This window comes from Ctenopharyngodon idella, chromosome 19 (genome assembly GCF_019924925.1).
Source record: "Ctenopharyngodon idella isolate HZGC_01 chromosome 19, HZGC01, whole genome shotgun sequence".
NCBI lineage: Eukaryota > Metazoa > Chordata > Actinopteri > Cypriniformes > Xenocyprididae > Ctenopharyngodon > Ctenopharyngodon idella.
In genome coordinates, this window is record NC_067238.1 from 11,361,747 (window position 1) to 11,387,230 (window position 25,484).

The following is a 25,484-nucleotide window of genomic DNA, read 5'->3' on the forward strand; positions in this document are numbered from 1 at the left end:
CAATAAAAATTTCTTCTTGTCAATTAAATTCAACTTCCTGTGGGGTGTGGCCAAATTCAATTTTGCAAACGCACACTTTTCTATTCAATCACTCACAACATCTCCATCAACCCAAACATGATCTGTATCTCTCAGTCCGTCCACATATACAGCAGAAAGTGATTACCTTCGGATAGGACAGCAGAGTGCTGAGCACTCACGTTCTCTGCAGCATTCAACACCCTGATGTCCAGCAGAGGACAACAAAATGACCGGCTCGGGGGGAGGAGTACGATAAAACAGACAAAAATCCTCAAGAGTTTGAAACGCTCTCAAAATAGCTCACCTTTTCTCCTTGCGCCAGACAAACCCCATTTGGACTGATAAAAATTAACTATTTGTAAAAATGACTTTGTTAGGCTTCTGTGGAACACAATGACAGCAAAGAACGGATAATACCAGGTTAGAGAATAATTTGGTCGTAATTATCGAACGTTTTATTTCTTCGTTGCCTCTCCTTTTAGGCAGCTAGACGCTAAGTTGCGTCTGGGTCGTTAGGTGGGGGAGAGCGAAACGTTCCAGTTTGGGGTTAAAGGACGGGAGGAGGCGTGTGAGAAAGCGTACTATAATAACTATGTTGATTGCATAGTGATACGGCACCGGCGCGTGTACAGGCGCTTTTTAAAATATTCCTGCAACCTTCCACAACGGCAAGTTTAGCATTCAACACGTGTCGCGTGAGTGATGAAGAGAGAGAGAGAGGTTGCTAGGTGACGGGGCGTATATACTGAATTTTAACAAAATAACTGGAGAGAGAGACTGAGTGAGTGAGAAAGATACGGGAGGGGGGAGGTAAGGAGGGTGGGAGAGAGCTAGTCAGCAACATGTAGGCAGGCTGAGTAAAGAGAGGTCGAGACTGTGTACGTACAATTTCTTTTTTTCGTATTACCTCAAAGAAACATACCAGGTGGAAACGTCGTGAAAATGGGCAGCTGTGGAATGGATATACAAGTGACGAAGTGCCGCAGGGAGAACAGAGTGTCTGGATCCTGAAAACAGTGAGTATGCTGTTTTTTCTTTCTTGTGTTTGGTGAAGTCCTCAACGGATTTTTGCCCTTCAAATCGGCAAAAGATGTCAAGCACGAGACACGCTTATGCGTCAGCGCCTGAACGCTCCTGCGTCTCGCGCGCATATCCACTTTGATGGATAGGAGACAACCGGCCGGTGCGCGAGGGGTTTGACCCCTCTGTCATTGATGCGCGTGCACATAACGCAATGTCTCTCTCTCTTTCTAACCCGACTATCACCTAGACATCCTAAACACATATAGGATAGTAGTGACTTTTACCCTACGGGCTCGTGAATATGGTCTCAACTTTACCTCGCTGACAGAGCCTAGTATGCTTCCTCAGGGAGAGCAGCAGGAGAGCACGTATGTAAAGCCATTCCGTATTCCAGTGTTATGTGTGACAAGTGGTCGCGCGAATTTCATTGACAGACTGATGTCAATAGTGATATATTTTTCCAGTTATGTTTTTTTTGTTTTGTTTACCGTTCATGTGGAAACACTGCAGTTTTAATGCAGCCATTCGTGTTTTTTGTTTAGTTGCTATCAAATGATAAATCAATTTTCGTCATGTTGTGTGTAGCCGCAATTGCAAGAATATATCGACATTTCAAGGTTTTTCAACGTGCTTTTTCCTCATATAATACACATAAATGATGTAATTGCTGAAACTCAGAGGATTATACATTGTCTTAGAAGTGTAACATATGAAAACAGGTCACAGTATAGTGTTTAATAAATATAATGCTTTTATAATGCGAGAATTAAATACATTTCATTAGGTCTGTAATATCAGATCCAGTGTGCTGAGTTTAGTAATTTGAGGTGCTTCTTTCTTGGCTCAGATCGCCTCCTTTTGTGTGCCACTTGTTACTGGGCAATCAAGATCCACAGAATCTGCATGTCTCCAGCTTATTAGGAGGAATAAGCTGACTTTTATTGTTCCGTGGGCTTCAACATTGCTGCAAATATCAGAATGCTTTATGAATGCCATATTTGAGTCATAGATTCAATTGCTTTTAGTGTGGCTGCCGTTCTACTCGTTTCTCTTATCATGTTCGGCCAGCTCTCAATGTCCTGGTTTTATATAGGGTACTCGGTGTATTTGACAACACTTCACTAAGCCTTTAGCCACCTCCTACCTAAATGTTGAAGTTGTGCAGGTGATCTGCCTGAGACATCAGAGTTGGTTTGACAGTTTTAGATGAATTCCCTTGGGAAAGCCAGGTTTTTGCTGGAGCCACCTAAAGGCTCATCTGACAGGTTTGAAGGTGGCAGAAAGGAGCTGGTGATACTAGAGGAGGGGGGCACCGTTTGGGCTGTCTCAGAGATTGCTACTGCTTCAAAGTCCTCCCCAGGTTACAGTTGTTGACTCCAAGAACCACCCACCATATAAACACACATACACAAATAAAAAAACCCTCACTTGCTTCAGTTGAAGCAGCACAGCTTGAGGGCATTTTGGGATGACTGCCCAACAGGAAGCTGGCCTAGAGGTCTTGAAAAGGCACATCCCAGGGAGAAAGCGCGAGAGAAGCCAAATTGCGTCCTGTTTTCCCCTCGCCTTTTCAAGCCCCCTCCCTACGGGATTCGGTGCTTGCCAGACCCCAGCTGTTCTGAGGAGCCACCTCCTACGTCCAGCCCTGTCATGTCTATGCATCAGAGCTGTGTTACATCACCCTATGTACAAGACTAAGGCTGACTGATATTTTTCTCAAGACTTCAGAGAAGTTTGACTACATTATCTAATGTCATATAGCGATCGCTTTATTGTTCGCGGTTGGGCGATATCTAAATCTGAAGTACAGTCTGTACTGAATGAGAATAACAAATTTTTACATATTAGAAAAAACAAAAATATTCAAATGAATTCATTTGTATGATGATTTCATTGTGTGATGAAGTGTTGTGCTGGATTGAGGTGTGGATACTCTTTTCATGGCCCCTTAGACAGAATGCACCTGTATTTGCCTCTAGTCGATAGTATGTTAATATCGGTCACACAATAGATTTTAATACCCGAAAACCCTCCAGAAGGACTTACCTTGCCCTTTAAACTTAATTAAATGTCAAAAAAGAGATATAGAAGCAATTAGCCTCTTTTTTTCCCTAAAACATGTCTCAACAGGTGTCCAAGAAATGGGCTCCTAAAATCCACAGAGACACTGAATATTTCTATATCTATTATTTAACCAGTGGGATGAGACGGGAAAATGACTGTTACAACAAGAACCATTAAAGGCTCGTCAAACCCTTTTACCATGGTACAGTTAAATAACCCCTATAGCCTTCTGTTCCTGCTGTCTGGAGCTCATAGGCATATACAGCTGGAATTGAATCTAAATGAAGAGGATGGTAGCACCCGACGTTACTTTCACATGGTACCATAGGATTTGTCAACATCGCTAGGCAAAGTGAGACTTAGAATCTTGACAGTGTAGCTTCTCTGAGAACTAGAGTGCTAATGATTTTCAGCAGCTCTGCATCCTGCTTTTTCTGTTCTTCTCCTTGACGGTTCGTATTTGTTGATGTTGTCTTCTCACTGCTTAACAGTGAGATCACTGGGAGGAACAACTCAGACGCTGGCTGCATCTAGAAATAGAAGGCATTTTACTTTAAAAAAAAACTCTATGTATGCTACCGGGGAAGACGCTGAAGCAGCAAAACTACTAGCTTTGAAGCACATAAAGGCATATGCTTGTGCGCAAGACATTTATTTATGTCTGTGATATATTTTTACCTAGATATTGATGCCTAGGGCCGGCCCATTGCGAAATTGTGGAGATTTGTCTTTCTTTCATATGATTTCAGCATTATGAGGCACAGAGGAGAGCAGACATTGTCCATTTGTGGCTAATGAGAATAAATGTAGTTAAGTCTGTGACATTATGTTCAGTGTGATGAACCAAACTCTTTTGGAATCCCTCGTCGTGCTTGTGTAGCGTTTAAATAATGGAAGCCACTGTCACAATGACAATTCTAGACACGGGTTCACCTTATCTTTTACTTTTACTTTTGTTTATAAACTCCTGTCCCCAGACAATTGTAGTGCTGCTCACACTCCCAGGATACTCTCAGAAAACAATAGATTCGACTTTCGATCCAACTTTATGTCAAAACAGGGTTTCGGCTCTTCCACAAGGTCGACCTCAAAGGCATGTGACAGGAAGTCAATGATGCAACGAAGCCACAATTCCAAATAGCTTAAGCCTTCCATCATTTTTATGTTACACTCTCAGTGACAATCTTCTGATTTCCACAGAAAGCGCGTATATCACCATATTGGATAACATTTACCCATCAAACCCATGATTATTGAACTGAAATGGGAAATTTAACATTTTATGAGGAAATGAACATATAATCTAACCTCTTGTTCACTTTTTCATTTATTTCTGCTTTCCTTCTGGCTATTCAATCTCCTCCTTTTGCTTTATTTGGCTGTAAAAACACTCAGACCCCCTGCTGTATACCGTGACAGAGTGACATGATATTTAAACACAATCTCTCCCAATGCGCAACAGACATTTTCTGTCTAATGGTCCTGCACTAGGCTGCCTGGCAGCCAGCATCGTTCCACATGCTCTCTCCCGCCGGTCTTTTCTCCACCCCCTGAAGAATCTCACCCAGACCCAGATGCGCTCTGATCACTGTGAATTAATAACTCCACACTTTCTTCGCGATACCAACAGAGACTCCCCAGATGTATTTATTCATCTGATTTTTAGTTCGATTCTTAAGCTCACTACCCTCATGTGCTGGCTTAGTATGAACTTGATGCCCGTTGAGTTTTGTCCTTAATTAGTAGCCTTTTGGACAAGTTGTATTTTCCCCCCTGTCTCAAGTGATATGTGGTGGAATGATGTCTTTGTCTTTCGACCGCTGGGCTTGATTGCTCATCTAAATAAGTACCTTAGTGAAAAGGGAACAAGGGCGAACCGCTATTTCGCACTCTGTTAACATCGGGGCTTGAAATCAGCCGCAAATTACCCTTGCTTATCGGACAGGCGTGAATGTTTTTCTTTCTTTCTTTCTCTCTCTCTCAGGCCATTGATTGTAAATCCCTCTTTGTTCCAATGTAAACCGATGTTTTATCTGTGCACTTCATTTGTGCTTGATGAAGTCTGAGCTTTGGAGTCCAGAGCCTCTGAAACTAAAGCTAGCCAAGCTCATACTGGGTTCGAATTAATCTGACATGATGTCTTGTGGGGGCGGGCGGATGGTAGGGTGGAGTTTGCAGGGATTCCCTCCTTCTCTTTCCCCTGAGTGAGACAGACAGAAACCGGCTCCCCGCGAGCATCCGAAATTAAATCTCAGGGGCCTCCACAGATGTGATTGCCAACGCAAGGCAATATGGCTAGCTGCTGCCACTGTCACTTTTACTCTTTGGTGCTCCACTCTCTCCTCCCTCCCACTGGGCTTTGGGATATGATTCAAATTAAGCTCCTCACCTTTGCAAGTTTTTTTTTTTCTTTGTCTCCTGAGTGGGATGCGGCTCTGTGTTTGATGAGATGAACGAGTTTTTTCAGCTTTTTTCATTTTGTACCTCAAGGAGGAGGCATTCATTTATCATGGATTCATGGCAAGAGGCTTCTTTGTTTTGGGCAGTGCTGTTTTCTGATGCTTCACCGATTGATAAAAATATGTTATTTGATGTACATCCAAAGAAAGACTTCCATAGGAAATATTTATTGCAGCTCAGGGGACTTAGGGGAAGTCTCGGATTCTGTTAAAGGAATGTCCCGTGTTCAGTACAAGTTAAGCTCAAACGAAAGTGTTTGTTGTATACAGTAATTTTGATTACCACAAAAAATAGATATATTTTTTTTAAAAATAGCAACAAACAAGGTTGCTGTGAGGCATTTACAATGGAAGTGAATGAGGCCAATTTTTAGAAATGTGAAGTAGGGCTGCAACTAATGTTTATTTTGATAAATTATTAGTTGGCCAATTATTTCTTTGATAAATCTGATAAAAAAAAAGCCCAATTTTCTTTATTTATTTTATTGACAAAACACTATTCCACATCCTGCCAGTGCTGTCCTTCAAACAAACGTGCCAACGGAATGCTATTAAAACATGTATTAAATATATATCTATGCTATATGCAAAAGAGCTATGTGCAAAAGGGCTATAAAGCAAAAGGAGAGTTTAAATCCCTACATTAAAAATGAAGATAATAATAATAAAGAAAAATAAAAACTTAAACTCAGCCTTAACAGATAAGAGGAATGTTCTGCGCACACATTCATTCTGGACACAGTAACCTGTTACTGTCATTTCTTTATCCTGTAAATATAAGAAACGTCTTACATTTATATTCAATTACACGCTGTTATACCTTTACAGTTACCGATCTCATAAAATACTTGAATTACATGTTGACCAATTTACCATCCAGCAACAGATATTTCAGCAAAATGAATAATTTTGTGCTGAATTTTAATTGTCTCCCTCTCGAATTCAACCTGTCTGTTTGACGTGCACGCACGCACCGGCACTTGTTCAGTAAAGTCTGAAGTTTAACGCAGACTGTCAGGACGAGCCTTAATGCAAAATGGAAATACACGTATGAATTTGTAATGCTTATGGCTTCAGTATGGTAAGCAATTTTTTCCATTTCCAAAAGTTGTGAATGGTACCCTAATTCCGAACCATACCACTTTTGCTACAAGGGGAATGACAAAACACTACACTTTGCAACACAATTTTTATTTTTCAGCTGTTTTTCCTTGCCTTCAGTCTTTGCTCAAACAAAGCAGCTGTATGTTCTCCATTGTTGTTTACTGTACCTTTCTTCTTCATGTGAGAATGATGTCCATCGCTACTTTCCGGCATACACCACGCCTATCAAGTAAGGGTACTGTTAGCGGTGGAAACGCAAGCCGAATCAGGGTTTACCATTCTAAATCGTATTGTGCTGTACTGAACTGAACTGAACCGTACCTCTCGGTGGAAACAGCTGTAATTTGACGCGACCGGTGGAAGTTTTCCATGTACGGTGGGCAGACGCAACTAACTGATAATGACATTCGTTGTTGATGATTTTCATTATCGATTATTATCAATTTCATCGATTAGTTGTTGCAGCCCTAATGTGAAGCTTATAATTTTATAAACACACTTATATTAACATTGTTTATCTGTTTGTATATTAAGTTATGTAAAGATATTCAAATTATTTTTACTGTCATTTTAGGTAGGGTTGTCAAAAGTGACGACTTTGGTACCAAGTTGGTACTGAAATTAAAAAAAAATGTGAAGATATCAGCATTTCCCCCTAGCATTTTGAGCACTGTTGAGCGCATTCTTAAACATCTCTGATTGGCCATTGTGATCACGTGCTCAACAGATATGTCTGTGATTGGCTTCGATGATCAATGCTTCAAAAACATGTTGTAAATAGACATCTTTGACGCTCTTCACCGAGCTCTTACACAGATACACACGGGAGTGTTTGAAAGCAGGGAATGCGCTCAACAGTGCTCAAAATGCTACCGGGAAATGCTGGTATCATCACATTTTTAAAATTTCAGTACCGACTTGACCACCCTAATTTTAGGTGATTGTTGTCATCGTGACAAAGTTGTAAAAGTTGAATATAACTTTGCAAAGAAAAGGTTTTTTAAGTATTTTTTCTTTTCTCGTACTCAAAATCAAACACACATACTGTTTATGCCTTGTGGCTATACTATTATTACAGAGTATTTTAACATTTATGGATTGTCCCCATTCACCATTGTAAGTGCCTCACTGTAACCCAGATTTTTGCTTTTTTTTTCTCAGATGTTTCAAAAAAAAATTCCTTAGGAGGTATAAAAATGAAATAAAGTGAGACAATTGTTGGCAAACAGAAAGCTTATATAGCTATAACATTAATATGGATGGCAAAGCTCAGATAATTTGGTCTTAGAAGACTTTGATGAGAAATGTTTCAGTTCATATTGAAATCATTGATGTTTGATGGCAGACTTTGGTTTTTGGGTAAATCTGAGACCATTTTGTGACATTGAGATTTTTGTAAAATAATTCTGTGGAATTCTAGAGTAGAAACTTGGATTGCTTGGGTTACAACTGTAACACTTTATTTTAGGGTTCAATTCTCACTTTTCAACTAGTTGCTTGTTAGCTTGCATATTACTAGTATATTGGCTGTTTATTAGTACTTGTAAAGCACATATTAATGCCTTATTCTGCATGACCTTATTCTACATCCCTTAATCCTAAATCTTAACCCAATACCTAAACTTAAATGCTACAAAAATTACCTTAACTATTAATAAGCAGTAAATTAGGAGTTTATTGAGCCAAAAGTTGTAGTTAATAGTGAATATGTGTTCTCCATTCTAAAGTGTTACCAAAATAACTCACATTGTTGGAGAAACATGGTATTAAACAATTGAGAGGTCTCTATTTCTCTAAACCTGTTATAGCTTGAAACATATGTCAGGCTGAGGCTAGCATTCAGAAGCCACACGGTTTACTCATCAGAGCCACACTTTAAGTGATTGTATTGAAGATGAAGAAGCCCATTTGATGGATAAATCCAATGACATCGGTATCAAAGGATGGGAAGAGTGACTACGAAGCAGTCAACTGTAACACTCACCCTGGGATTGTTTCTCATTAGCTCTAATAAAGTGCAGGGTCCTTGTGTAATGAAATAAGCCTTCAGGTGTGTTGTCAATGCTTTTCTGTTTATTATTTATCATTCCCAATTTTATTACTTTAGTCCTCTTCACACTAACAATGCCCCTAGCCGTAACAATGCTTTTGGAGTAGAGCATCTCAGCCAGATGTTTCAGCCCACTCCATTACTCACCATCTTCATTTAAGTGCATTGGCAAGCAGGGCAACTGCGCTGTCATTCTGGACATAGCTGGAATCTGTCCTTTGTGTGCAATTTTTTTTTCTTCAATGCCTCAATGTTATCTCAGAGTCTGGGAATGCTATCTAGTCAGGGACGGATACCATGCCAAAAGGCAAGTGCCTGGACTACAGTGTTTTTAATGGATGCATCTCCAAGAATATTGTCCATATGCATTTTTAGAGACAGCATTGAGGAAACAACAGTGTCAAATCATCTTTATTTATATAGCACTTTATACAATACAGATTGCTTCAAAGCAGCTTTACAGTGAAAAATACCGATTCAATGATGCAAACAGAGTTCAATTAAAAAGAAAAATGGTGTCCTTGTTTAGCTGAAGTCAGTTCAGTTCCGTTAATCCAGGTCAGTTCCGTAATCATCAATTATTAAATTAGTTCAATTCGGCTATAAAGCAGCTATGCAGAAAACAGTGATGTCATCATCCAACTCAGTTCAGTTCTCATAGGATGGTGTCAGTGCAATCAAATCGTAATATTGTTGAATATTAAGTGTCCCCAACTAAGCAAGCCAATAGCGACAGTGGCAAGGAATCCAAACTCCATTAGGTGACAGAAATGGAGAAAAAAACCTTGGCAGAAACCAGGCTCAGTCGGGGGGCCAGTTCTCCTCCAGTCAGCGAACAAACACGGTGTGATTATGATTCAGACTGCATCACAAGTAGGGGTGGGCAATATACCGGTAGACACAATTAACCGGTAGAAATTTGTCGACCGGTAGAGATTTTGGTCTATCGTCTCTATTGCAGTTACGCTCATGTGACATTGCTGTGCTGCACAGTCACAAAAGCTTATTGTTTGCATGCGTTTTTAAGCATTGCAGTTTAAAAACAAGTGGTTTTAGCACAATTAGCAGTGAAAGACAACTCATTTCAGTATATGAAAACAGTCTGAGAGACTGTTTCTCAACACTGTTTGAGAGAGGCGCGACACAAAGCTGCAGATCATAGAGCGCGAAGACTGAACTGAGTGCTTTTTGCCGACTAATTGGGCTTGAACGGTTAAATACACATATTTATGTGTCAACATGACCATGTACTTGCATGTAAACAGAGGCATTTATGTCTTGAGTGAAGGAACAGTTGAGAAAGACAAGGCATGAGTATAATGGATGCAGATGGTCTTAAAGGGACAACATCCAAATTTACCTGCTGTCATTATTAATGCTAATCAAACAACAACAACAAAAAAAAAAGGAGAGAGAAAATCTCTCACTGCTTGCTTTTGTAACTTTAATAAGAATAAATGTATATTTAATTTACACAGTAAAGAATATGCATTTGATTACTTTATACATTTTATGTAGAAGTGCTTGAAGTTTTTCAGGTAGGTCTATTTCAATTGTGTCTTTGTTCTATTGTAGTTTGTTTTCTTTGCTCTTTCTTTATCACTGTTTACTTGTCTTCATTAAGCTTGAGAGTTTTTTTTAAAAATGATATTAAAAATGGTTATAAGAACTTATATTGAAAATGGCGATAAGAATTATGAAACTATGAAAAATTTATATCATAAAAACCTTATTTAAAGCAAAAATAACTAATTGTGATATATATCGTTATCGTGATATAAAATTACTTATATCGTGATATAAGATTTTGGTCATATTGCCCACCCCTAATTACAAGTCAGACTGTGGATTGGTATCATTTAGAATCTTTCATACAGTTCCTTCTGCTTGAAGATCGGGATTTATCACACCGGTATGGAGACGAAGCTGGCGTAAAGGGTCTGTGCAGAGGACTTGTCTGGTTCTCGTGGTTTTTGCTGAGGATCTGTGCCGACGGCTGTCATGTCGACGAGGTCCTTGCAGGGGATCCGTCTCTAGGGCTCATCTAGTTGACATGGTCTCTGCTGACATTCAGGGATGCATTGTGGTCGTGTCTAGGTGCAGGTCTGCCATCTGATCTGGATACTGACCGGATCCGGCTGACTTCGTTAACCTCGGGATAAGGATGAGACAGACAGACTAATATTACCGTAGATGTAACAAGTACATCAGATGTTTTGGGAAGTGTTCCCGATTCTGGTTGACCTACTTTATGCAGACTAACAATCCTTTAATGGATTTGAATTTATAGAAATGTGATAGTGTAAACATATGCTACGCTAAAGAGGTGCGTCTTTAATCTAGATTTAAACTGACAGAGTATGTCTGCATCCCGAACAACTCTAGGAAGACTGTTCCGGAGTTTGCGCTAAATAGGAAAAGAATCTGCTGCACACGGTTTTCTAGGTATGATCAACTGGCCAGAATTTTAAGACGTGAAGGACTATAATGCGATAAGAGCTTACTCAAGTACTGAGGAAGGGCTCGATAGTGCAAGCATTTTGCGACTAAAAATATATGTGTGTGAACTGTAAAATTTATTTAGGAGCACGAGTGTGAATAAAATGTCTTAATATGATTGTTAAACTTAAAATATAAACTTCAAAGCAGCTGCGCTACTTTGTTTCTGAACAGTATTTAAATGTTTCAAACAGCCAGTCAGATATATGTATTCGCTATGGTGTTAATCTCAGCACAAAATACTTAGTACTTAAATAGTTAATAGGTATTTATTTAGGCTACATATTAATCTGGACTAAAACATGCCCTAGATATTGATCAAAAATTTTCTGAATCTTTATTACTATTTGGTAACACTTTACAATAAGTACTTAACATTAGTTGATTCATTAGTTAAAATGAATTAACAATGAAAAATACTTCTAAAGCATTTATCAATTTCAGTTAAAGGTGCAATATGTAACATTTTCTGTCCGCTAGAGGTCGCTGGAAGCCTATTCAAAACAAAGGCGTAGCTTGATGACGCCAAGTTTGAGCGCGGAACCTTGGGACATGTGGTCTTCACCTCAACGGCAGGTGAAAAAGAATTGGGATAGGACTCGGGAAGAAATCATGTTCATGGATGCGATTATTAACATTACTGTAGTATGAAGCAGAGCAGGACCGAGTGTTGTGGGAGCTGAACGAGGCCGCTGGAGTGATTGCACAACACACCGCGAGCAGCGGAACTTTTATCATGCCACAGTCGCCGGCGCCGCTTCCACTTTTCCGGTAATGAGTATGAGGTAACACAGCTCTGTTTATCATATTAGATACATTTGAGTGTGTTGAAAATGTTATAATGTTACTCTGTGCGTTCGCTCACCGGCTGCTGTGAGACACTGCAGTAAGCTAGATCGATTTTAGAATATCATATTAAATGCTGGATGGCTTGTGTTGATAAATGGCATGCAATTAATTTTAAAACGTAGTGTATGATGGAGAAAATTCTGTATTACTGTTACTAAAAATAAAGCTGCATCTGTTTATGCTATGTTAGCTACTTGACAAAATCGTGTTTTTCTCTGAGGCGTGGTAAAGCATGGTACTTGCAAAAAAATCAAGAAAATTAGATTTAAACAATAAGACTAAACGTGTTGAGCTATATAACAACAATTAGTTTTCTGTCTATAAATATATCAAAACAGTTGTTCCCTTGTCTATTAAAACATGTAAATATTAAAGCATCTTTGGTGTTTCCATGGTTTCTACAAAATAAAACCGGAAACCGAGGGTAACGTGGGTATGACGCAATTGACAGGTGACTCCTCACACGTCCCGGAGCCTTGGTTAAAATTGCAATTTTCTCCTGATTTACAAATAGTTGCAAACATTTGGGATATTTTAAGTACTCAAGTGAACAAAATATATAACACTGGCCTAGTGATTTTTAGATATTTTACTGCAAAATTGTTACATATTGCACCTTTAATGTTAATTTCAACATTTCTAACACATTATTAAAATCAAAAGTTGTATCTGTTAATATTATTTAATGGACTTGAGTTAACATGAACTAACAGTGTACAGTTGAATTTTTTATTAACTAACATTAACAAAGAATAATAACTACTGTAACAAATGCTATTTCTCATTATTAGTTAATGTTAGTTAATGCAATAACTAATGTTAACTAATGAGACCTTATTGTAAAGTGCTAATGTTCTTTATAATTCTTTTGCACTTTAATATGTTTGAAACATTTATTTTATAAATTTTTTTGTGTATTATTTTATTGTATTTAAATGTTCAGAGTTTTTTTTTTGTTAGAAGAAAAAGTTACTAAACCTCTTAAGAGGACAACACTTTTTTGGTAATACCATATACTGTGATAAAAGCTTCAGCAATTATCGTGACATCTAATATATATCATTTTGCTTTAAATGTCTCCTTGTATCTCTTTATTGAAGTAAAACGCATTATTTGATAAATTTGCATTACGCCCCTGAAGTTTTTTTTAATGTGCTCCTACAATTTTCAACTCGCGAGCACATGTGTTCCTTGGGGGAAAAAGTAAGCGTGAAGCCCTGTGAGGAGCTAAACCATTTAGAGCTTTGTAAGTAATTAGCAAGATTTTAAAATGTATGCTATGTTTAATAGGGAGCCAATGCAGTGTTGACAGAACCGGGCTAATATGATCGTACTTCCTGGTTTTAGTAAGAACTCTGCTGCTACATTTTGGACCGTATGCAGTATGGGATTGTGGAATGAAAATAGAGATTAGAATGAACTGTGAAGGTTAAATTTAAGGCTATGTATGTATATTAGATCAGCAACAAAAGTAAAGTTGCAAGAAACTCCAAGACCACAGCTGGAATTTTATTGATTGAACCACGTTGGCTTTAATTTAACATGCATTACTTGCACTAATGCCATCAGTCAATCAAGGCTTAAAGTGGAGAGCACATCAATCACTAAAGTCCAAAGCAGATTCACTTTTGTGTGAAGACACTGGGGTGCATACTGATTGTGCCAAATCTTGTCGTCTTGAATTTTATGTCCATGTAGCAAATGCTTTGTGCTTTGGGTTTTTAGTTTTGGATAATGTGTGCCTACTTATGTCAAAAAACCCTTTAGTTTACAAGCAAATATTTGTGGTGAATCGACCATTTTGTCTCTTTTTGAAATTCACAGAGCTAACACACTATGTTGAATGTTGAATTTGTACGAATCTCAATTTGTAGGAATTCTAGCTGAGCAGCTGCCAGTTTCATACACCAGTGAGCGAGACGACCCGCTCCGCTGATGCTGGGAAAGTTATCGCTTCAGGTCGCCGAACCGCGATGGTAGGCCGCTGGCAGGCCGTCAGTAAATTTAATGTTACAGCCAAACATAACAAAGATATAACACTCTGTTCCAGATTCAGTGGCATCTCTAAATCTAGCTGCAAATCCCATAAATGGGTATGGTTAATTTATTAATGATGCAGTCACAGTTATCTATAAAGCATGCATACATTTAGTATTTATTAGTAGACTGATGAAGAGCAAGGTGATAAAAGCAACAGTGCAGATAGCGCATTAGGCATAGTTTTAAAATAGTGATATTATTCAATACAAGGCTCATTAGGCATCCAAATGAAGACAACAGATTTGATAAATCATGTTACAGTAGAGATGTCAAAAGTATTGGTGTTTTTCGACCAAGTTCAACCTCGTTGTGTGCATTTATGTGCATTATCTGTGAAGGGCTCTTAGACCTCATGCACTACTTGAAAATGCAGTCTTGGCAAGATATTAATGTAAACAGCTGGTTATGTGAATGTAAGCAGTCGGGACAAAAATGGGATTTGTGTAAAATATTGGATCTGTGAATGCAACATATAGCATTAATTAATGTTGTTAGTTAGTAAAACAACACAATTGATGAGAAAATTACTTACTGTTTTTAATTGATTTCTCTCTTATTGTTTAATTGTTTTTGATTAGAAATGTTTAAAGGCCCAATTTTCTTTTAACTCAACTTTAGATTTAAATATTCAATTTTTAAATATTGTTTAATATGACTAGTTTTTGCTGTGAATTATGCACTCTAAAAATGCTGGGTTAAAAACAACCCAAAGGTGGGTTGAAAATGGACAAACCCAGCAATTTGGTTATTTTAACCCAGTGGTTGGGTTAAATGTTTGCCCAACGTACTGGGCAGTTTTATTTAACCCAACTATTGTTTAAAAATTACTATATGGCTGGCTTAAAATTAACTCAAAATAGGTTGGAAATTAAAAATTAGACACATAATTACTAGAGGCAACAATAATAATCAAAAGGTGAACTTTTATTAATAAGCAATTTAATAAATGTTTGTTTAATTATTATTCATTAAACTTATTAATAAATGTTTGTTTATTAAACATATTAATAAATGTTAATTTCCAATAATTTTGGGTTCATTTTAAGCAAGCAATACAGTGATTTTCAAACAATAGTTGAGTTAAATAAAACTACCCAACAGGATGGGCAAACATTTTACCCAACCGCTGGGTTAAAACAACCCATTCACTGGGTAAAAACAACCCAATCGCTGAGTTTATCTATTTTCAACCCAACTTGGGTTGTTTTAAACCCAGCATTTTTTAGAGTGTGTAATTTCAGTGTGGTATTTGTTTACTACTGAACTACTGAAATTTATGGTATTGTGACAATCCTGTAAGGAGACTATCATATACAGTGTATAGTTTAACCTGAAAACTGAAGCTTTGCTACAACCTCAAGAAACCTAACCTTTAAAATACATCATTACTGATTAAAAATATAGATAATTGACCCAAAAGTCATGTATGCAGTGAATGATGCATGGATTTATCGAATCCTCTGGTCTGCAGCAAAGCCCCCCGCCCCCCACCCCCCCACACACACATCTGTATGTGTATTTTTTTTTTTTTTTTTCTTTACATCAGAAAAATGAATGGCACAGTATGGCCCACACACGGATTACTAGTAGATGTCATCAGGGACAGTTCTATTAGAACTACTCGACAGCTCCATGATCGACTGCAGCCTTGGAGATTGCAGTGATGTGTCCTGATGTGGTAAATGCGGTCTAAAATCTGTTACATCAGCATCAGGCTTCATGCCTCATGCATGTCATTTTACAGCTTTCTTTGTTAAATTGTTACATTTTTCATGTAACAACAGAGAATTACCACATTTTTTGCTACTATGCTCGACCACATCTATTAACTGAAAGTCTACAATTTATAGCCAAAATTGTGTGTACTCACTTATCAACAAATTCAATTTCCTCAGTGTTGGAATTTTTTCTTCTCTTATTGTAATTTCCTTATAAATACCACAATGTGTAAGTAAAGTATACTCTATTCAATTATATAATACATTTATTGTGGTTAATTATTATGTATTTTATATATAATAATTGTCTATAAATTATATATTTTTTATTGAATATACAATATATATATATATATATAGTGTATATTTTTAATAATTATGTTTATATATATATATATACAGTGGCAAGAAAAAGTATGTGAACCACTTGCAGAATCTGTGAAAATGTGCAAAACTTCAACAAAATAAGGGAGATAATACAAAATGCATGTTATTTTTTATTTAGTACTGTCCTGAGTAAGATATTTTACATAAAAGATGTTTACACATAATCCATAAGACAATAAAATAGCTGAATTTATTAAAATAACCCAGTTCAAAAGTTTGTGAACCATTGATTCTTAATACCTTGTGTGGTTACCTGGATGATCTATGACTGTTTTTTTGTTGTGTGATAGTTGTTCATGAGTCCCTTATTTATTCTGAGCAGTTAAACTGAGCTCTGTTCTTCAGAAAAAATCTCCAGGTCCCAAAAATTCTTCAGTTTTCCACCATCTTTTGCATATTTGAACCCTTTACAACAGTGACTGAATGATTTTGAGATCCGTCTTTTCACACTGAGGACAACTGAGGGACTCAAACACAACTTTTAAAAAAGTTTCAAACATGATGCTTCATAAGGAAAGACGATGCATTAAGAGTCAGGGGGTGAAAACTTTTGAACAGGATGAAGAGGTCCAAATTTTTCTTATTTCGCTTGAATATCATTTTTTTTTCATTTAGTACTTCCCTTCGGAAGCAACAGAAAATACTTGCATGTTTCCCGGAAGACAAATTAAACACAATATACCTTGATCTTCAAATTCCAAATGTTTTCACCCCTCATCTATTAATGCATCATGTTTTTTTCTGGAGCATCAGTGAATGTTTGAACCTTTTTTAAAAGTTGTGTTTGAGTCCCTCAGTTGTCCTCAGTGTGAAAAGACGGATCTCAAAATCATTCAGTCACTGCTGGAAAGGGTTCAAATATGCAAAAAATGCTGGAAAACTGAAGAATCTGCAGGACCTGGAGATTTTTTCTGAAGAACAGAGCTCAGTTTAACTGCTCAGGACAAACAAGGGACTCATGAACAACCATCACAAAACAAAAAAACAGTCATAGATCATCCAGGTAACCACACACAGTATTAAGAATCAATGGTTCACATACTTATGAATGGGGTTATTTTAATAAATTCAGCTATTTTTTTTTTTTGTCTTGTGGATTATATGTAACCATCTTTTATGTAAAATACCTTACTCAGGACAACACTAAATAAAAAATAACATGCATTTTGTATTATCTCCCTTATTTTGTTAAAATTATTAACATTTTCACAGATTCTGCAAGTGGTTCACATACTTTTTCTTGCCACTGTATATATGCGTTAGAGATTAATTAGGGAGAGGATTGTCTTTAAAATGATGTTTTATTTTTTATAATTTGCTTTAAGCAAAATGTTATTTTTTTTCTTTTCCATTTGTGTGTGAAATATGAACAGAACATGTTCTAGATTTTGTAAGATTGACCCAGTTTAGTTGCACATTTAGAAAAAGAAGGGTAATGGTTGAAAAAAAAAGTGAGTTACCACTGTTTTATATAATGTCAGCTGTGCAAGAAAACTCAACACATGCTGTTTGTGGTTCACCTTAAGCGCATGTTTTGTTACATTTGACATGGTCTTGTGTTTGTAAACCTATGACTGACCCTATTTAAGTGTGAATTCTATCTGCATGGTGGAGTGGGCCCTGAGGCCCCCGGCCAGCCTGCAATTCCCAGCAGCTCTCTTTAAGAGCCTGTGTCTGAGCCAGCTAAATATCAACTCATTAGCTCAGGCAAATGGGACTGCAATATAAAAAAACAGAAAGGGAAAAGAATACTGAATCTATTTAAGCCCTAGTGAGAAGCATGGGAAACACTTGAGAGGGAAAAAGTAGGAAAGAGAGTTTTGTTAGCATTCTTCCCATATATTCTGCTCTTTTTTTCCCCGTATCAGACCTTCTTGCTACCGTCCTTGGTCTGTCCTCATATTTCTTGTTCCTCCCCTCTCCCTTTCTTTCCCCCTCTCTTGCTCCCTGAATTTTTTTTTTTTTTTTGGTATGTCTGCTCCTCCCTGTCTGTGGCCTATATCTTTTGCTCACACTTCTTCTTTCTGCTCGCAACCTCTTTCACCTTTTGTAATCTGTAATTTCCTGGAAAATACAGCCATGATGAATTTCACCCTTATTTTCCCAAGCCTCTTTTAAATCTAATTAAATAAATGATTGTTAAGAACACTGGAAACAAGGTCACAGTGATGCCTGTTGATTACTTTCCCCTTGTTGCAGAATACAGCAGAGCCGGCCGGCATGTGTTGATTCATATGCTTGGATGCTTGAAACCTCACGGATACCGTAACACCCTTTTTTTTTTCTTCTTCCTTTTTTAACACCTCATTTACAACAACAGTATGCTTTTTGTCATGTCGTCCTTTTGTGGACACAAAAGATTGCACCAGTGTCCAATCAACTGAGAAGCTCTTTTACTTCGTGTATCGTTTTATATTTCGCCTCCTTTGACTTCGTTGTGCTCCGGGGCTTGCTAGTTCTCAGGTACAATCTGCTCTCTCGCAGTGACATGCTCTTGAAGAATATGCATGAAGTAAAGCATCTATGGTGCAATAAATTGCAATTCCGTGCTCCTCATGCCGGTGGATGCGTGCCAAACTGCGTGGAAGACCGAATGAAGATGTTGTTTCATAAAATGACAGAACTGATTTTGCCAGGTGGGTCTGTGAAAGAGAAATGGCAATTTGCACCCAGGAACTAATGATGGCATTATCGTACGCAAAACAAATATGCGATTAAATATTAATTTAATGCTGTAAAGATGGGCTTGTGTGTCGAGGCATGCTGTGAAATTAGTGCCTGTTGCACAGGGGATGGAAGTGCCCTGAAGCGGCCTGCCACATCGGCATATGAATTAATATTTTTTTAGGTGCGAGTTTTACCCCTGTTGCAAGGGACAAGGCTGGGCCTGAGTGAGAGGAAGCCATCTTTAGCTGCATGAAATTCCATCTCTGTCAGAGCCGGGGCCCTGCAGTGGCGTGAAAAGCAGTTCGATCTCGACAGAATTTAATTTGTTTTTCTTCACTTTTCTCCTCCTTTCTTTTGGGTTGAGGCTGTGCAATATGTTGCTAAGAGGATGTTTTTGTTGGGAGGGAATCTTCAGCTTGATTGTGAATCCAGAGATAACACCTCACTATAGAATCCTTTTCCACAGAGAAGGTTATTGCACCGCGCAGAGAGCACTTGTGTGTATTCTTTTGCACTAGCAAGACCAAGGGGACGGCGGCTTACGTCAAGGTTCCTCACTGTAATGTATTCAATGAATGGGGTCTCTGCTCTGCTAATTATCCAAAGTAATTAACAGCAGGTTTTCAAGGTATTGCATATTATTATGTCATTAAAACTGTCCTGTGCGGAGGAGTGTGGGAGATGGTGGTAGACTGCATGACCTCTGAAGTGACCGTGGGTGGACATTTTCTCATGCATTGCGTTGTACAATAATATCACTCTGAACTCCACACATAACCACACATAGGCTTAAATGTGTTGTGAAATGGGAACTGTTGGAAAGGGCAGTGGGATCCATCTTTGTTACCGTCAACATGAAATCAAAATTGACCTTATTTACTTGCTTGATACACACTCATATTTTACATGATTCGGTGATGCACATTATTCAAAAGATTTTTTTTTTTTTGTGTGTGTGTATATATATATATATATATATACACACATTAGTATTCTTTCATCAAAATGTAATAACTTGCTCCACCTCTGGAAAAAAAAGTATTTGTATTCTTCCATCAAAATGTAATAAATTGCTCCACCTCTGAAACAACTCCGTTTCGTTTAAAGTCGACAATTCCTCTTATTTTCAGCCGCTTCCACCTTGGCCTTTTCTGATATGTAACACCAACTTTTCACAACCCAATCAATTCCAATGATTGATTAAATTAAGTTCTGCCCTGTAAACTATTCTTCCATGAAGGCGTTTCATAGCAATACCATAAAAGAACAATTTATGAATCCCCAATGAACCTGTCAGTTAAGATATTCTTAGAAGAACCATTTTTTTCTCAGGCCCCATTTACACTAGTATGTTTTCATTTTAAAACACATAACTTTTGCTACGGTTATGCCTGTTGTTTACACTACTCTGGCGTATTCGACCCTCGAAAACGGAGAATTTCGAAAATGCTGCAGAGCCTGTTTTAGTTTGAAAACGCTGGGGTTGCGTTTCAGTATAAACAGACTTTTTAAAAGATGGCGTGGCTGCCCATGTTCGCTCTGCGTATCCTTGACGACCGTGTAACATGGAGACTGAACTGCAATCTTTGCTGGCTTTTTTTTGTCATTTTTAGAAGTCATTGTGCAGTTAAACTCTGCATTTTTTTAATATTGCAGCTACCTACATGCGCAAGAGGAAACTGTTTACACTATGCACTTGCCCAGTGTGCATGAACGGTCATGTGACATACGTTTTCGGTCGTGTAGTTTAGAAGGAGATCGTTTCTGAAACGCTGTGGAAACACCAGTGTAGACGAGGATCGTTTTCATTTAAAACGCCGTTTTAAAGCGAAAACGCACTGGTTTAAATGGGGCCTTAGTGTGAAGAACCTTTTAAATGGTCTAAAGAAACTTTCTACTCCATTGATGTTAAAGGTTCTTCATGGAACCATAATGCCAACAAAGAGCCTTTATTTCTAAGAGCGACAAAGTGGGAAAAAATGGTTCTTCCTCACTGAAAGTTTCTCTGGGTTACCAAACATGGTTCCTCTATGGCCTTTTGTCTAAAATCCTCTTTTGGTTCTTCCTGGCACAAGTTATCATTTTATTGTCTTCATATATCGTATTAATGTTGACTGTAAATTTTGACTTTTTTTAAACAATAGGAATGTTGAATCCATCCAGAGAAGTCTTTGTAAAACCTGCGCCATGAGCTGTGAATGATGAAGGGCTTGTGCTGTTATATGAGACACGGCGGACTCCACCATAACTCATCTCCATGTCCGAATCACAGAAGACGCATGTTAGACAGCACTGCACAATGCAGAGATATACCCACATACCTTGCAGCAAAAAAAAACAAAAAAAGACCTGCAGGGCTGGCTTGCTTACACAACATCCAGGTCTTTCACAAAAGAAAAAAAACATCACTTTGATAGTGATGTTGAAGGCAATACCGCCCAGACATATGAAATGGCAAGGAAGAGGTCCATGGTGGGCTTTTTCAGATGCTGATGCATGACATACCCGCATTAGCATCTCTTATTTATTTATTTATTTATTTATTTTTTCCTAAGAGAGTCATTTTGGATAAGTGCTTCTCTCTGGGAAGCACTGCACTGCAGACCTATGATCTGAACAAGTGACCATCTGTTCAGCCCTCCATTTTTCTCCCAACAAGCAACTTGAACATATAGGAAGAAATCTGCAAGCTACTCAAAACCCACCACACAGATGCTACTGTGCCACACTGGAATATTTATAAGAGTTCACTGAGGAACACTGAAAGATTTTTGCAGTCATTCAAGACTGATGAAAGTGTAAATTTACCTGCAGCGAAATCCTCATGAGGTGGAGGGATGGGGGGCAGCTGAAAAGTGAATGATCCCAGAGATGTCATTTAGAGACAGAATGTTATTTAAAGGTGCATTATTAACATGAAAATGCCCCGAAGAGCCAGCATTTTCCAAAGCTTTGAGTAAAGTGTCTTTTGAGGGGGAAAAAACGGTGATTGCTCTGCGGATTACAAAAGCACAACCAGTGCTTGTCAAAGCCACTGTACTCAGCTTTAGACATTCGCAGAAACACAAATTTCTGTTTTGAAAATAGCACAATTTCAGATGTTGAATACCTGTGACTAAAAGAGCAATAAATTATTGTTAGCTATGTGAATAGATCCTGTTTTGCCAGGATATGCCAAGTCATACGCATGCTGGCAAGTCATGAGGACTAGGAGAACAGATTCCAAGCCAGTCAATTTCTCAGAGTCACTCAGTCGGATACAGAGCTCCACATATTTACTGCCGCGTATGCTAGTACCTCAACCTGAACCATGCTGAAAAGAACTTGCTTGTTGAGCAGGCGAGCAGCTCTTATTTGATTTTCGCCCTTCAGTTACCTTGACTATTTCCACAGTTTATCTTGTTTGATGTAGTTCTGAAAGACTAAAAGAACAGTTCACTCAAATTTTGTTGTTATTTACCAACCCTCATGTCGTTCCAAATCCGTGTGATTTTCTTTTTTCAGTAGAACACAAAAGGTGAGTTTTAAAAGAATACTCTGCCACCCCTTCCAAATATTGAAAGTGAATTCGGGCTGGGGCTGTCAAGCTCCAAAATGATAAAAGCACCACCATAAAATATTATCAAGATGGTTCAAACAACTCGTATGTTCTAGATCTTCTAAAATCACAAGATAACTTTGACTTTATAAGAATAATTGACACGTTTTTTTTTTTTTTGGATCAAACAATTAACGTAAATATCAATATTGGATTAAATGCAATCTTTATTTCAATAATCTCAGTATAACCCAATATTTTCAGTGGCGGAATGACTTTTCATATGTAAACAAAATAGACATTTACTGAAATATACTCAAATGAATCTGAATCAAATCAGATCTTATCAACTGGCAAACCTGTACTGATGCCCAGCCCTATTGCTACTTCTCTCATAAATGTCTATATTACTAAAATACATTAAACCACTTTTTGTTGAACTGCAATTTTGGCTAATTTTGCTTAAGATTACTTTGCTTAAGATTATTGGTTCAGCTTCTTGAGCATCAGAAACCGTCTATACAGTACAAATTGGAGAGCAGTGATGTGCTAAGATGTGGTCACCAAGCAGAAAAAGTATATTGCCTTTACAGTGCACCACAGAAATCTCAAGACATTTTATCTTTGACTCATTTCATCATGAGGTCACTCACCGCAGAATGAGTCGATTCTACTTATCAACCCTGAACGGAGACTTAAATATTTATTGGCATCAGACTCTTGGGAAAACAACATAAACTCACACAACAATATCCCACTTGCATTTACTTTCCATTTAGAATTCTACATACATTTACATTTTTCAGCAATAGCAGAATTTTAATATATAAGACATGCTAAATTGTGGGGTGATAGTTGATTTATTTTAGATCTGTAGCTTATTCTGAGGCTGGGGTATAACTCATTTAAAGCCTGTAATAGCAGCATGAAATTATATTTTTGTCTTTCAGTAGCTGCTTTATCACATTATCTAACATGTAATAATGAAATGTTTTTGAAGTACAATTGGAAAAAAACATCAAAATGTTTAGCAAATGATTGTGAAGTTATTTCTGGGTGCCGTTTTTATTTTGGTGGGCAAATTCATTCATAAGTGTGCTTTCATGAAGGTTACTTGTCATTTAGCAGATGCTTTCTACTAGTACACAAATGGCAGGAGCTGTTTCCCTAGAGCAACATGGTATTAAGTGCCTTGATGAAAGACTTGATTGTGTTAGGCTTCACTTAGAAACTCCCCAGTTTATGTGTCAGCCCTGCCTAGGATCACATTTGTGACGTCTGCGTTATCAGCACAGTCTTAATCACCAGACGGCTACTCACAGAGGCAATGACTGGCCAAATTGCCTGACTTAGAGTGTTTTCACACTTTGTACGATTGCTTCAGTCCATACCCAATTTCAATTGTTCCCCTCTAGTCTGCCTTCACACTTTTTTTCCAATGTGCCGAACTGTTTCTGTCATGAACATGTGGCAACAAGCTTTTAAATGCTCATAAACACAAGGAACAATGCTTGTTTCTCCTTTTCGGTTTTGCAAATCTATTTCATGCACAATACTTTTAAACTCACAATTCATCCAACAAATGTATATATTTATGAATTTAGAGCAGTGTAGTGTGTCTTAAAGCTTCTCCCTTCTGTTTAGAAGTGCTTGAACTTCTCAGTCTGGTTTCATGTCGATATCATTGCTGAATTCAGTGTTCGAGCATCAAAAGCAGCCTACTCTTTAAGCTCGCCTTCAGTCAAGCTCACAGACTTTAAGGGCAAAAAGAATAACATCTTGCCGTTTTGTCAATCACCTCCGTTTTTGCTCTTAAAATTGTGGTATACACACATATCAGCACAACTTAAAGTGAATGTTACTTATTCACATCCCGCACTGCTGATGTATAGATGCATGAATGTATATTTAAAAATTAAAAATAGACTTTTGTATATAAAACAGTCGTGCTATGCGCTTCCATGGGGGCACAACCACTGGCCTTGATGACAAGAACCCTCAACCTCTTTGTCACAAGAAAGCATGCAGTTTCTTGTATACCTGCATTTAGAAAACACCTTTCACAACAATCTACCTAACCAGACTTTATCGTCAAACCAATAAAAAGTCTGAAAAATTGTGATGCCTGCAACCTTTGTTATAGCCTTATTCCAAAATAGATTAAATTCATTATTTTCCTCAAAATTCTACAAACAATACCCCATAATAACATTGTGAAAGAAGTTTGTTTGAAATCTTTGCAAATTTATTAAAAATAAAAAATTAAAAAATTACGTTCATAAGTATTCACAGCCTTTGCCATGACACTCAAAATTGAGCTTATGTGCATCCTGTTTCCACTGATCATCCTTGAGATGTTTCTACAACTTGATTGGAGTCCACCTGTGGTAAATTCAGTTGATTGGACATGATTTGGAAAGGCACACACCTGTCTATATAAGGTCCCACTTTTAAAAGTGCATGTCAGAGCACAAACCAAGTTATGAAGTCCAAGGAATTGTCTGTAGAACTCCAAGACAGGATTGTATCGAGGCACAGATCTGGGGAAGGGTACAGAAAAATTTCTGCAGCATTGAAGGTCCCAATGAGCACAGTACCCTCCATCATCCGTAAATGAAAGAAGTTTGGAACCACCAGGACTCTTCCTAGAGCGGGCCGCCCGGCCAAATCGTGGGAGAAGGGCCTTAGACAGGGAGGTGACCAAGAACCCAATGGTCACTCTGACAGAGCTCCAGAGTTTCTCTGTGGAGAGATGAGAACCTTCCAGAAGAACAACCATCTCTGCAGCACTCCACCAATCAGGTCTGTATGGTAGAGTGGCTAGACGTAAGCCACTCCTCAGTAAAAGGCACATGACAGCCCACCTGGAGTTTGCCAAAAGATCACTCAGATCATGAGAAACAAAATTCTCTGGTCTTATGAAACAAAGATTGAACTCTTTGGCCTGAATAGCAAGCTTCATGTCTGGAGGAAACCAGGCACCGCTCATCACCTGGACAGTACCATCCCTACAGTGAAGCATGGTGGTGGCAGCATCATGATGTGGGGATGTTTTTCAGTGGCAG

At 38.0% G+C, this 25,484-nt stretch overlaps 1 protein-coding gene across 2 annotated transcripts in view; it reads left to right on the forward strand.

Annotated features, from left to right (window-relative positions):
- The first annotated feature begins 478 nt into the window (after positions 1-478).
- The window catches only part of grin2da (glutamate receptor, ionotropic, N-methyl D-aspartate 2D, a), an 82,846-nt gene continuing 57,840 nt past the window's right edge, over positions 479-25,484 (forward strand). The window contains exon 1 of one of the 2 annotated variants that reach the window (XM_051873505.1): positions 479-1,037. The gene's annotated coding sequence lies outside the window, so the exon portion shown is untranslated. Of the gene's footprint in view, positions 1,038-1,207; positions 1,413-25,484 lie in introns of those variants that run through there. The other variant, XM_051873506.1, reaches the window with a different exon arrangement.